The sequence below is a fragment of the Plecotus auritus genome, assembly GCF_963455305.1.
Source record: "Plecotus auritus genome assembly, chromosome: 7".
NCBI lineage: Eukaryota > Metazoa > Chordata > Mammalia > Chiroptera > Vespertilionidae > Plecotus > Plecotus auritus.
In genome coordinates, this window is record NC_137774.1 from 145,768,546 (window position 1) to 145,783,472 (window position 14,927).

At 40.2% G+C, this 14,927-nt stretch overlaps 1 protein-coding gene across 2 annotated transcripts in view; it reads left to right on the forward strand.

Moving 5' to 3' along the window:
* Positions 1–14,927, forward strand: part of ELOVL7 (ELOVL fatty acid elongase 7) — an 88,519-nt gene that overhangs the window by 50,592 nt on the left and 23,000 nt on the right. The window lies entirely within an intron of this gene.

A 14,927-nucleotide genomic window follows, 5' to 3' on the forward strand; every position in this document is an offset into this window, starting at 1 on the left:
CATCCCTTCACTCTCAGTCTGTGTGCGTCTTTTTTTCTGAGGTGGGTTTCTTGTAGACAGCATATATATGGGTGTGTTTTCTTATACAATCCGTTACCCTATGCCTTTTGATTGGGGCATTTAATCCATTTACATTTAAAGTTATTATAGATAGGTACTTATTTGTCGCCATTTTTATTCTTTACCCCTGTGTTCCTTCTTCGCTTCCTATTTCTTTTTTTTTTTTTTTTTTTACAGCAGACCCTTTAGCATTTCTTTCATTGCTGGTTTGGTGGTAATAAATTCCCTTAGTCCTTTTTTGTCTGTGAAGCTTCTGATTTCACCTTCAATTTTGATTGATAGCCTTGCTGGGTACAATATTCTTGGATTCTGACCCTTCCTTTGCATGACTTTGTATATTTCATTCCATTCCCTTCTGGCGTGATGAGTTTCTGTTGAGAAATCAGTTGCTAGTCTGATGGGGGTTCCTTTGTAGGTAACTTTCTGTCTCTCTCTGGCCGCTTTTAAGATTCTTACTTTGTCATTGATGTTTGCCAATTTAATTATAATGTGCCTTGGCGTCGGTCTTTTGGGGACTCTGTGAGATTCTTGGAAAAAACTCTGTGGGTTTTTTCTTCCCTATTTCAGGGGAGTTTTCTGTCATTATTTCTTCAAACAGGTTTTCTATTCCTTGCTCAGCTTCCTCTCCTTCTGGAACCCCTATTATGAGGATGTTGTTTTGTTTTGTGTTGTCCCAAAGTTCCCTTAGGCTCTCCTCCTGCTTTTTAATTTTTTTCTCTAGAAGCTGCTCTACTTGGGTATTTTTTCCTACCTTGTCTTCTAGCTCACTGATGCGGTTCTCTGCTTCTTCTAGTCTACTCTTGATACTTTCTATTGAGTTCTTTACAGCACCGATATCATTTTTCATTTCTTCTTGGTTCTTCTTCATTTCCTCTTGGTTCTTACTCATATTGTCAAATTTGTCTTCCATTCTTTTCAGCCACCTTATGACCCTTTCTCTGAATTCTTTCTCTGGCAGGTCGCTTGCCTCCATTTTGTTTACTTCCTTTTCTGGTGATGCCTGCTTTTCTTTCATATGCAGGCTGTTTCTTTGTCTCCTCATGGTCTCTCTTCTCCGGGTGTCTGGTTATGTAGTTCTCTCTCTCCTGCATTGATTTAAAGGCACAAAATACAACACAACCAGGTACAACACACAAGGCACTGAACAGAAATGTATTCACGATATTAATAACCCCAAATAAAGGTGACCACCAGAGAAAGGCAAATTAGGGGATAGGCGAGAAAGAAGAAGAGAAAAAAAAAAAAGAAAGGAGTGCCAAAATGAAATTGGGAAAAGGAAAAAAAAGTAAGTGAGAAAAGAAAGAGAATAAGAAAGAAAAGGGGAACAAACTATATATATGGGGAGAAAACTCCAATAGAACAGCCACTAATCCCAGCAAATGCCAGCAACAAGTACCTGGAGATGAATACAAACTACAAACAACAATTAATATCAAGTGAGGCGAGGAAAAACAGATGCAAAAAACAAACAAAAACAAAGCAAACAAAAAAACAAAACAAAAAAAGAATAAGCAAACAATCTCACAAACAAGCATAAAAATCGATATAATCAACATTCAACCAAACAACAAAAAACGGGCAGAGAGAAAAACAATCTTTTGGATAGTGAAGACAGAGAAGAGAGAGGTGTGTATGAACTCGGAGCAGGGGATTGGAAATTAGATATATAAGTAGGGTGAAATTTTAACGGGGTAAAAAGAAAGAATAGGGAAAATCTAAAGCAGGAAAAGGGCAAGAGAAACAGGATAACAAAAGGGCAAAAGTTAGGAAGAGAGTGATGGCATAAAGGTAGGGTTGAGATAGAGTAGAATGATGCTAAAGGAAAGATGAAAATAGAATGTAGAACACTAATCTCAAAGTCAAATAAAGAGAAAATAAAATGACACTTTTTTTTTAAAAAAAAAAAGGTAAAATAGTAGTAGTAATAATACTGATTGAAAATAAAAATGTAATAATTAAAAAGGTAAAATAAAGTGAGGAAAAAAGAAAAAAATTAGTTTCTTAAGTAAAAGATGAAAAATAAAATAATTAAAAAATTAAAAATAAAAAAATAAAATATGCAGTAGTGAAGGTCATTCACTTCCTCTATTGTTCTGTTTGGCACACCTGTTTCCCAGTCTGGACAGTATTGTAGTTACCTGCATTCCACTGTTCCTCAGTATTGTAAGCCAGTCCTAATTTTTAAGCAGGCGGTGGGTCTTACTTTCTTGTATTCCTTTATTTGTGATTACGCAAGAGTCAATTTGTGATTCAGCCCCTGGGTGGCAGTGTTTCTGGGTTGACCTCCGGGTCTATAGGTCCTCTCTAGCCTGTGCTTAGATCCTGCTTTCCCTATGGCACTCAATACCGGTTTGTGGGAGTGGGCTGCGCCAGAGCGGGTTCTCTGACAGTCACTCCCCGCTCTGATCCCCATGTTCCAGAAAAACAACTCTCCCCTGCAGTCTCCTAGGGTTTCCCCAACTGGGTGATCCTATGTATTGGGCTCAGTAATCAGAAACAAGGATTCAAGGAGGAGAAAGCGCATGTGTGCGAACTCTGGGTCTGCGCGCAAGCCTGCGCAATCCCTTTTTCCACCTTATGTCCAAGCAGCCAGCCCACTCCCAAATTTTTTAGGCTGTCCTTCTGCGTCAGATCAAAATGGGTTGCTTTTTAGAGATCCCCTCTGTTAGCAGCTCTGAGGACCCCCTTCCACATTCACGGATCACACCAGCCCCAACAGCCATGGATTTTTCTAGGTGCAGACTTCCCCCGGTCCTCCAGCTCCCGCAGTGTGCATGTTTCTTTGTCCTGCCGGGACCAGACACCTCACCTTATCCAGGCGAAATCTGACCTTTCTGTGGTGGAGTGTAGAGCTCCTCTGAATCCGCATGTTTGTGCCAATTGGGGACCGGTGCTCTGGGGTTCACAGCTATTCAGTGGGTGCCGCAGTTGTAGATTTTCAGGCTTCAGATAACATCCACTTTCCCCATCAAGATGGCGCGGTCTCTGCGTCCGAGCCGGTGGCTCTTGGAGGGAACCCAGCAGCAGTGAGGGCTGCCCAGTCAGGGGACCCCTGTCCAGCAGTCCCCACCTTCTCCTGGAGTATAGCTGTCCCTTAACTCTCCAACAGACACTCCCCGTGCGACCCTCAGCTGTTCTTTCTATCTGCTCTGGGACAAGGCTTGGGACACGTCTGTTTATTCTGCTGCCATTTTTCCACACACCTTGTGTCTTTTTTAGGAGCTTCAAAACACTCCCTGATGCTTCCCAGCAGTCCCTGAAATCCCCCTTCCCAGAACTGTGTCACATGTCAATATCCACACCACGAGAAAGAATTAGGACAGCAGCAGCTTCTTTAGGGTAATCGGTACTGTATTTCCTATCCGTACCCCTCAGTCACATGGGGAAGCACAAGGCTTCAGGGGAAGGAACAGCCTGGAATAAGGGGGAAGACTGGTTACCCCACAAGGAAGAAAGGCAGTGATCTTTGAGAAATAGTGTCTGCTGTGACTGTGACCTGAAGAGATTACTCTGCAGTGATATTTCACATATTAAATGAAGCAATGAGTCTATCCAGCTAAGTGCACTCTGCTTGTCCTGGTGATACGGGCACAGAATAAATTAATCTTAATGCTTTTAAAAACAAAATATGATTAAGAAGTTAAGCATGCTGTGCAGCAGCATAGAAGACTTTCTAGTGACTTTTACATATCTGCTCTTTAGAATTACCTTGTACCACAGTCTGTGATGGTACAGATAACATACTGTAAACCCATAAACACAGACAGCAGAGGGTTGAACTCACACTTCTAATTGTTGTTATACCACTTCCACGAACTTATGTTGTTCTGACTATAATATGGCATCTCTCTATATAAAAGCCTAAGCGACCATTCAACCAGTAGCTATGCTGCACACTGACCACCAGGGGGCAGATGCTCAATGCACAGGCATGGAAACATGGAATAGACTGATGAATCTCAGAGGGAAGGGGGAAGGGGAAGGACAGGAAGAGATTAACCAAAGATCTAGAGGCCCAGTGCAAGGATTCATGCACTGGTGGGGTCCGTCGGCCTAGCCTGTGGGGATTGGGCCCAAACCAGCAGTCCAACATCCCCCAAGGGGTCCCGGATTGCGAGAGGGCGCAGGCTAGGCCAAGGGACCCCACCGGTGCATGAATCCATGCACTGGGCCTCTAGTGTTTAAATAAAATGGATGTTTCCTATTCCCAATAACAGTGACATCATAGTGCATATGAACCCTCTCTCTCTCTGAATAGAGTCAGGCTTGCCCTTCAATCAGGCTTAAGAGTTGTAATTTCCATGTCAATCAGGACCTCAAAACAAATATCTTTACCATCCCCTCCATTCCTTAGTATTCTCTTATTTCATCTTGCTTTTCACTTCTTCACTTTCCCTTAATAGAGGGACCTACTAAAGTCAGATGCTTCTGGAAAATACAACATTATATGTACATGACTCTCCAGACTAGTGCCGATTGCATTTCTATCTGGTTCAAGCTCTGCAGCACAGTCATTACTCATGAATTTGGACCAAGAGACAAACCTTATATTAGATATTCATCACTTAACAATCTCAACATGTTAATATGATAACTTGTTACAAATAGAATCCTGGAAACCAATTATATTAGGCACAGGTCCCACTAGAAAATACAATTCATGTTGAACCTGTAGCAAAATGCTACCTATACTATTTATTGTCCTTATTATTACTCTGATGATAACAGAGAGCCTCCCAAGCTAAGCAGAGCAATCAGTACTCTTGCCGAGGATCTGGTCCCAATGCATTATTCTATAATTAGAGAGACAGGGCCAACTTAGAGAAGAGTCAGGGGACTTTTAGGGCAAATAAAGGACCTGCTGAAATCACCAGCAGAGATAAAACAGTTCCAAAACAGAGATCAATGGAGGGATCCCAGAACCTCTCAACCTCCCAAACATCAAAAGAGAAAGGGAAAAGAATATGGCCCTATTTCTGGCACATAGACATGCCCTAGTAAAGTCATATGCTGACTCTACCACTCCTTTCCCTCAAGAGAGTGTCCCCAACATGTTTTGCAGGATTGGGATAAATCTATGTTTGAGGGTCCACCTGGAAATAGTTGGCCCTGGTTTTAGATTTCTGAATTCCTGCAAGGTACTTCCTACCGCAGACAACTCCAAGGTCCCATCCCCATCTGAGTGAATTCCAGCAAGAAATTCTCCCAGATGAGTTCTGCCTGTGATGACTGTTAAAATAGGTTACTGTTAAGGTACCTTAAGCATGCTCTCTATGTCTTGGTGCTGACATAAGCAGCTTGTGGCTTTGAATAGTCCCCAGGTAGGCTACCCTGGGGAAAGGGCCTTCTTCTGTAGGCAGCAAGCACATTTCTCACATTTGAATTTGACATCTTTAATGTAGACTTAAATAAGCTAGTCTGGAAAAATTAAGCCCCTTTACTAAATGACCCAGACACTATGTGCTACTTCAAAAATAAGGAGCAATATTCATGGGTCAGTTGCAGGGGCTGGACAATGGCTTACCAGCACCAACCCCCCATCAGCAAGCTCCTGTTCACTCAAAGCCTGCCACATGTTTTAGAGGCAGACCAACTCTGACAGGGAGCTTTGTTCTCTTCCCCTATAGCACCTCCCTTGTCTCTTCCACCCTTAATGGAAGTGTGTCGTCTACTGTTTTTGAATTTTAAGTTTCTGCTTCACATACATGAGAGCCCTGACTTTTCTGGCATCTCCAGCCCTGAACTTTTATGACATTAAGTATTTTAAATGGGTTGCCAAGGTTCTAGTTCTGCTGTCACCTAGAACAGTGGTCGGCAAACTGCGGCTCGCGAGCCACATGCGGCTCTTTGGCCCCTTGAGTGTGGCTCTTCCACAAAATACCACGGCCTGGGTGAGTCTATTTTGAAGAAGTGGTGTTAGAAGAAGTTTAAGTTTAAAAAATTTGGCTCTCAAAAGACATTTCAATCGTTGTACTATTGATATTTGGCTCTGTTGACTAATGAGTTTGCCGACCACTGACCTAGAAGATAGCTCTATACCTTGAGAACATAGAATAAGTTTCTTCCCATCTCTCTGTACCATTGTCTAGCAATAGTGTCCATGTTTAGTCATGATAGAGGGTCGGGGTGGAAGCAGTATGCCTGGCTCTTCTCCAGGGGTAGCACTATATTTGCAGGACAACCCAGGTTGCCCCATATTCCTTCATTAATTTTTTAGACCAGTTCCTACAATGTAGTATTGGCATTCAGTCCATCACTGTCCAAACTTATAAGGAAATTCTCAGCAGTTTGAGTTCAGTTTCAGCAGGTAAATGGCTCAGGTGTGTTTTTTTTCATGCCCCATTTCTACACAATTATGGCATTCCTTCTTTTCTGATGGGCCCCTTAACCCAGTGTTAAGGACTGTTGGATAGCAGGTTATTATAAGCAAAGGATCAATGAGAGAGTCGCTACCCCAGAAAACTTGAGCTAATGGATCCCTTCCCTATCTCTCTAGTCCTCCATATCTCTCTGGCTTGGAGGATGTCTGTTTCTGCCACTTCGTCCCTCCCAGTGTGAGTTGCTCCTCAGAATACCATTTCTCTTCCTCCATCTCAACCTTGTGTAGTTTTCAGGATTAGAGAAACCACTGTTCAAAGCCTGTGAATATTTCTCACCTTCATCACACTGTGGTTTCTTTGAGTCTGTGCTTCAGTATGGGCTGAGAGGAAAATAGTGGAATGAGTGGGGGGGGGGGAAGGGTGGAAATTGCACAGAAAATAGAATAATACTTTGAAATGCAACCCCACCATATGCCATATAGAATTGGAATCTTTCAGTCTGATTCTAAAGAATTTAAACAGCATTATTTTGGCAGCTTAATTATGAAAATAATGGCTTGAGGTCTGTTATCTCAGTAGTTAAGGTGAAGGGGAATACTCACATAGAGACAATTGGAAAACATCAAGAGAAGAATCATATATAATCTGTGACATACAGGCTTTAAAACTAAAGTAGTAGAGTTTTCTCTAGATTTGTTCCATAAACTGCTATTCAACTGTACAAGATAATGAGTTTGGCCAGATGTTTCAAAATTAAATTGGTACAACTTGTCTCTACAAATGATAATGTCTGAGTATTTATTCTTTTTTAAAAAATATGTTTTTATTTATTTCAGAGAGGAAGGGAGGGGGAGAGATATAGAAACATCAATGATGAGAGAGAGTTACTGATTGGCTGCTTCCTGCACGTCTCCCACTGGGGATCAAGGCCACAACCCGGGCATATGCCCTTACTGGGAATCAAACCATGACCTCCTGGTTCATAGGCTGACACTCAACCACTGAGCCATGCTGGCCAGGCAACTGTTCATTTTTTATCAGATTCTATGCTCTAACCTTTACAAATACATATTATCTCCTATGGTCTTGGAGGTTGTCCTGTTTTACAGAATGGGAAATTGAGCTTTAATTTTTGCCGAGGTTCACACAGCTATTAAGTGGTGGGATTCAAATCAAAGTCTCAGTTTTTCGTAGGAAAACCAGAGTCTAAGCTGACACTGGCAAGACCCTGGCATCACCACATCTTGAATGTGAACTCAGCTTGAGGACACAGGATGTACCAAAGCAGGGGCATGCTGAGATACCTTCCTGGACTTGGAGACAGGTTCTGGAGCTGACGGGCCCTTGAGGAATTAAGATAACAACCCCTCTTTTGTGTACGTGTGCATTTATGTGTGAGTATTTAAGTAGGAATTATCCCAGCAAAGAGACAACTGATTTTTTTTAAAATAAACCTTTATTTTTCAGATTATTACAATTGTTCCTCTTTTTCCCCCCATAGCTCACCTCCACCGGGTTCCCATCCCACCCTCTGCCCTTACCCCCCCGACCACTTTCCTCATCCATAGGTGTACGGTTTTTGTCCAGTCCCTTCCTGCACTCCCACACCCCTTTCCCCCCCACCCCCGAGAATTGTCAGTCCACTCCCTTTCTATGCCCCTGATTCTATTATATTCACCAGTTTATTCTGTTCATCAGATTTTTTATTCACTTGATTTTTAGATTCACTTGTTGATAGATATGTATTTGTTGTTCATAATTTTTATCTTTACCTTTTTCTTCTTCTTCCTCTTCTTAAAGAATACCTTTCAGCATTTCATATAATACTGGTTTGGTGGTGATGAACTCCTTTAGCTTTTTCTTATCTGTAAAGCTCTTTATCTGACCTTCAATTTTGAATGATAGCTTTGCTGGGTAGAGTAATCTTGGTTGTAGGTTCTTGCTATTCATCACTTTGAATATTTCTTGCCACTCCCTTCTGGCCTGCATAGTTTCTGTTGAAAAATCAGTTGACAGTCGTATGAGTACTCCCTTGTAGGTAACTAACTGTTTTTCTCTTGCTGCTTTTAATATTCTCTCTTTGTCTTTTGCCCTTGGCGTTTTAATTATGATGTGTCTTGGTGTGGTCCCCTTTGGATTCCTTTTGTTTGGGGTTCTCTGCGCTTCCTGGACTTGTAAGTCTATTTCTTTCACCAGGTAGGGGAAGTTTTCTGTCATTATTTCTTCAAATAGGTTTTCAGTATCTTGCTCTCTCTCTTCTTCTGGTACCCCCATAATTCGGATGTTGGTATGCTTACAGTTGTCCCAGAGGCTCCTTACACTATCTTCATATTTTTGGATTCTTTTTTCTTTTCCAGTTGGGTGTTTTTTGCTTCTTTGTATTTCAAATCTTTGACTTGAATCTTGCGATCCTCTAGTCTGCTGTTGGATCTCTGTATATTATTCTTTATTTCAGTCAGTATGCTTAATTTCTAGTTGGTCCATTTTCATATCCTCGAGGGTCTCACTGATCGGTGGTTTCTAGAAAATTCTTGAAAAACCTTATAGCTGTGGTTTTGAACTCTATATCCAGTAATTTGCCTTCCTTCATTTCTTTCATTTGTGACCTGTTTCTCTGTCTCGCATTTTGGCTGCTTCCCTGAGTTGATAGAGTGGCTTTGTGTGCTAGGTGTCCTATAGGGCCCAGTGGCTCAGTCTCCCCAGTTACCTGAGGTGGACTCTCTTGGTGCACCCCTTTGTGGGCTGTGTGCAAAGTTTTGTTGTAGTTAAGCCTTGATTGTTGTTGGTATCACTGGGAGGAATTGACCTCCAGGCCCATTGGCTGTGAGAATTTCTATGCTGGAGACATCCTTATGGGGCAAGACTTGCTTCAGTGGGGCTTTGGTGCTCACTGAGTCTGCCCTCTGAGTGTGTCCCTTATGGATCTGAGGAGTTGTAATCTGGATGGTCCCACTCTGACCATTGGGTACACTGGCTCTTGGATCTCTAAGGAGGTGCTACTTTAGCCTCTGCCTGAGGCCACCCAGCAGGAGCTACGGAGAGATCTGCAGATTCCTCTTCTTTGTTTGTGGTTTGGAGGTGCCCAGATGAGGCCCAGCTGTGAAGCAATGCAAGCTGTTGTGGGTCCTTGGGCCTTCTTTTGGATGTTCTGGGTCTCTCTGACCCAGCTGCAGTTTGTTAGGTAATTTTAGATTGCAAAGGGCCAAGCCATTCATATGCAAAAGCCTCTGCACACAGCTTGGGTGGGGTGGGGTCTCAGGGAATCCACAGGGCAGAGCAAAAATGGCTGACAGTCAGCCCTGCTCTAAGAGGCTCCGGGTCTCAGTGTCCCATGGTAATCGCTGCAAGCACCTCTGGGAGAAAGCTGCCCTCGAGTTCCGCCCAATGCTAGACAGTCCAGTTTCTCCCCGTATGAGTCTGGGTCCCCAGAGTCTCGCCCAGAACTGCAGTTCAGAGCAGTCGGGAGCTTGTGTCTCCCTCCCGATTGAAAAAGACAGCCGCGTACTCAGTTGCCAGCCCTCTTCATGTGCGCCTCCGTACCTCTGCACTTTACTTCCGCAGCTCCTCTGAGTCTCAGTGTGCTTTTCTCTTTCCTTCTAGTTGTAGAATTTCCAGTCAGCCAGCCTTCCTGTGGTTCTGGATGATGTCCGTTTTGTCTTTTAGTTGTAGTTTTGAAGTGGTTGTGCAAGGCAGCAATTTCAGGTGTTTACCTATGCCGCCATCTTGGTTTCTCTCGAGACAACTGATTTTATTCTTTTATTTTTTCTTTTAAAATATTTTAATTCTTAGTCACATAAATAAATAAAAAAACAATATAGATCTTTCTTCCATCCATTCAGCCCACTTTGTTCCCCATTCCCTTTCTCATGGATATCTTTTCAGAGTTCCTTTTATGCTAAAATAAATAAATATAAATTTGTATTCTTACTTATTTTGTCTTTTTCTATATAAAAGGTAGTCATTTAAAAATTCTGTACCTTACATTGCTTTTTTCACATAGAGATTTATCTTGGATACTTTCCCACATCAGCATTCAGGGAACTTCCTCATTCTTTCTTACAGCAGCTTACTGTTTCATGGTGTTAGATGTGTTATCATTCATTAACCAGTCCCCTTTTACTAGGGCTTTTGCTTTTACTAATTGGTGCAATGAATAACCTTGAATATATGTCATTCTGCATATGTGCATGTATATCTATAAGATAAGATTCTATAAGTAGGGTTGCTGGGTTAAAAATATGCATTTATCATTGTTATTGATAATGCCAAATTACTCTCACTAAGGGTTGTACTAATTCGCACACCCACCAGCAATGTATGAATTTTTCACAGTCCTGCTAACAGAGTTAACATATTTTTGCATTTTGGCTCATCTGATTTATAAATACATTTGGACTTTTGCCCATCCAATGCAATAAAATATTGTAGATTTCTTATTATGATTAAAGTTAAGCAACTTTTCATATGTTTTAAGAGCCATTTGTATTTTATTTTCTGTGGATATTTGCTCACATTTAAAAATCTTGGCTTATAAGTCTTATCAATTTCTAGGAACTCTTTACAAGGGAAAGTAGTAATATAGATTGAAGATATTTTTCCTATTTGTCATTTGGTGCTTTTTTCTTCTTGATTTGTATATGATTCAATTTGTTAGTCTTCTCTTATGTCTAATGGTGCTTAAGTCAAAGTTAGAAAGGTCTTTCCTGTTCCAAGGTTATAAAAGTGTTCTCCCAAGTTGTCATTCAGTATTTCATGGCTCTAGTTTTCTTATTTAAAATTTTATTTACTTGATGTTTATCTTTGTTTATAGTATAATGTTTGGATCCAACTTTTTTTTTTGCAGATGGCTATCCAGTTGTACCACACTATTTATTAAATAACTGCTGATAATTTAGTGCCCACTGGTTTGAGATGCCACCTTTAGAAAAAAAAAAAAAAATATATATATATATATATATATATATATATATATATATATATATGGTTTTATTTTAGAATACTAAAAGAAAGACTCTCAGTTTGTTTATGTAGTGTATCATGTTTATTGATTTGTGGATATTGTACCATCCTTGCATCCCTGAAATAAATCCCACTTGGTCATGGTGTATGATCTTTCTAATGTAATGCTGGGTTCCATTTGCTAGAATTTTGGTATCTATGTTCATGAGTGATATTGGTCTATAATTCTCTTTCTTTGTATTGTCTTTATCTGGTTTTGGGATTAGGGTAATGCTGGCTTTGTAAAAAGAGCTTGGGAGTGTTCCTCTTGAATTTTTTGGAATAGTCTAACGAAGGTAGGTTTTATTTCTTCTTTGAATGTTTGATAAAACTCCCTGTGAAGCTGTCTCAATCAGGGCTTTTGTTTGTTGGAATTTTTTTTTTATTACTGCTTCAGTTTTTTCCATAGTTATCAGCCTATTCAGATTTTTTTATTCCTTCTGGTTGAGTTTTGGAAGGTCGTATTTTTCTAGGAATATGTCCATTTCTTCTATGTTATCCAGTTTGTTGGAATACAGTTGCTCATAGTATTTTTTAAGATTCTTCGTATTTCTGTGGGGTCTGTTGTTATTTCGCCTTTTTTGTTTCTGATTTTGTTTATTTGGATCCTCTCTCTTTGCTTCTTGGTGAGCCTGGCTAGAGGTGCATCAATCTTATTAATCCTTTCAAAGAACCAGCTCTTGGTTTCATTGATCTTTTGTATTGTTTTTTTGGTCTCTATGTCATTTATTTCTGCTCTGATCAATAAACGTGATATACCACATAAACAAACTGAGAGATAAAAACCATATAATTATATCCATTGATGCAAAAAAGCATTTGACAAAATCCAACACCCTTTCTTAATAAAAACTCTCAGCAAGGTGGGAATAAAAGGATCATACCTCAACATAATAAAAGCCATATATGACAAACCCACAGCCAACATCATACTCAATGGGCAAAAACTAAAACCATTTCCCCTAAGAACAGGAACAAGACAGGGATACCCACTCTCACCACTCCTATTCGACATAGTATTGGAACTACTAGCCATTGCAATCAGACAAGAAGAAGAAATAAAAGGCATCCAAATTGGAAAAGAAGTAAAACTGTCCTTATTTGCAGATGACATGGAAAACCCCAGACTCCATCAAAAAACTACTAGACTTAATAAATGAATTCGGCAATGTAGCAGGATACAAAATTAACACCAAGAAATCTATGGCTTTTCTATACACCAATAATGAACTCACAGAAAGAGAAACTAAAAAAAGTAATCCCATTTACAATTGCAACAAAAAAATTAAGATATATAGGAATAAATTTTAACCAAGGAGATAAAGGACCTGTACTCAGAAAATTTTGGGACGCTGAAAAAAGAGATAGAGGAAGACATGAACAAATGGAAGAATATACCATGTTCATGGATTGGTAGAATCAACATCATTAAAATGACCATACTACCCAAAGCAATCTATAAATTCAATGCAATCTCCATTAAAATACCAATGGCATACTTCACAGACCTAGAACAAACTCTCCAAAAATTCGTCTGGAATAAAAAAAGACCCCGAATAGCTGCAGCAATCTTGAGAGAGAACAATGTTGGAGGGATCACAATACCAGATATCAAACTATAATACAAAGCCACTGTTTTCAAAACTCCCTGGTAATGGCACAAGAACAGACATATAGACCAGTGGAACAGAACAGAGAACCCAGAAATTGACACAAGCCACTATGCTCAATTAATATTTGACAAAGGAGGCAAGAGCATACAATGGAGTCAAGACAGTTTCTTCAATAAATGGTGTTGGGAAGATTGGACAGACACTTGCAAAAAAATGAAACTAGACCACCAATTTACCATATACAAAAATAAACTCAAAATGGATAAAGGACTGAAACGTAAGATGGGAAACCATAAAAATCTTAGAAGAAGCCATAGGCACCAAAATAGAAGACATTTGTTGTAGCAATAATCTTTACCAATAGAGCTCCTAGAGCAATGGATAAGAAGGAGAAAATAAACAAATGGGACTTCATCAAAATAAAAAGCTTCTGCACAGCAAAAGAAATCATCAATAAAACAACAAGAAAGCCCACTGTATGGGAGAATGTACTTGCCAATGTTATCTCCGATAAGGGTTTAATCTCCAAAATTTACAGGGAACTCAGATAATTCAACAAAAGGAAGATAATCCAATCAAAAATTGGGCAAAGGACCTAAATAGACACTTTTCGAAAAGAGGACATACAGAAAGCCAAGAGACATAGAAAAACATGCTCAAAGTCACTAATCATCCGAGACATGCAAATCAAAACAACAATGCGGTACCATCTCACACCTGCCAGAATGGCTATCATCAACAAATCAACAAACAACAAGTACTGGCGAGGATGCGGAGAAAAAGGAACCCTCCTGCACTGCTGGTGGTAATGCAGACTGGTGCAGCCACTGTGGAAAACAGTATGGCATTTCCTCCAAAAATTAAAAATGGAACTTCCATTTGACCCAGTGATCCCACTTCTAGGAATATATCCCAAAAAACTAGAAACACCAATCAGAAAGGATATATGCACCGGTTTGTTCATAGCAGCACAATTGACAATAGCTAAGATTTGGAAACAGCCTAAGTGCCCAGCAGCAGATGAGTGGATTAGAAAACTGTGGTACATCTACACAATGGAATACTATGCTGCTGTAAAAAAGAAGGAATTGTTACCATTTGCAACAGCATGGATGGAACTGGAGAGCATTATGCTAAGTGAAATAAGTCAGTCAGTGAAAAATAAATACCACATGATCTCACTCATTTGTGGAATATAAAGAACATTATAAACTGATGAACAAAAATAGATACAGAGGCAAAGAAGCATCTAACAGACTGTCAAACTACAGCGGGAAGGCAGGGGAGGGCTGTGGAGGGGAGGGTAAGAGACCAACCAAAGGACTTGTATGCGTGTATATAAGCATAACCAATGGACGCAAGACACTGGCGGAGGAGGGGGCGGTGAAGGCATGTGCCAGGGGGTAGGGGAGGCCGGGGGGAGGTCAATGGGGGGAAAAAAGGAGACATATGTACTACTATTTGTAATACTTAAAACAATAAAAAAATACTCAATTTTTCTATTGTACATTAGATAATTTCTTTTTTATTGTGGTGAAAATACATGTAAAATGTACCATATTACCCATTTTTAAGTATAAAGTTCAGTGGTATTAAGTACATTTGCATTCTTGTGCAACTGTCACCACCGACTCAGTATCAGATTGACCGTTGAGATATTACAGTGCTTGTGTTTGCATAACCATTATTTTATTTAATAATGGCCCCAAAGCACAACAGTGGTTATGCCGGTAATTTGCACATGCCAAAGGGAAGCCATAAAGTGCTGAAAGGAGTTTTTGGGGGTGAAATAGGCAGGTTTAGGAAATTTTAGGAATTAAGGGGTCCATGGAAAAAGCACAGAGCTACCAAGCTGCAAAGGTTACATTTCCATAAGACAAGGGAGCGGCACAACTTCTTCACCTTCCCACCATATGAATTGAATCAAATATACTAT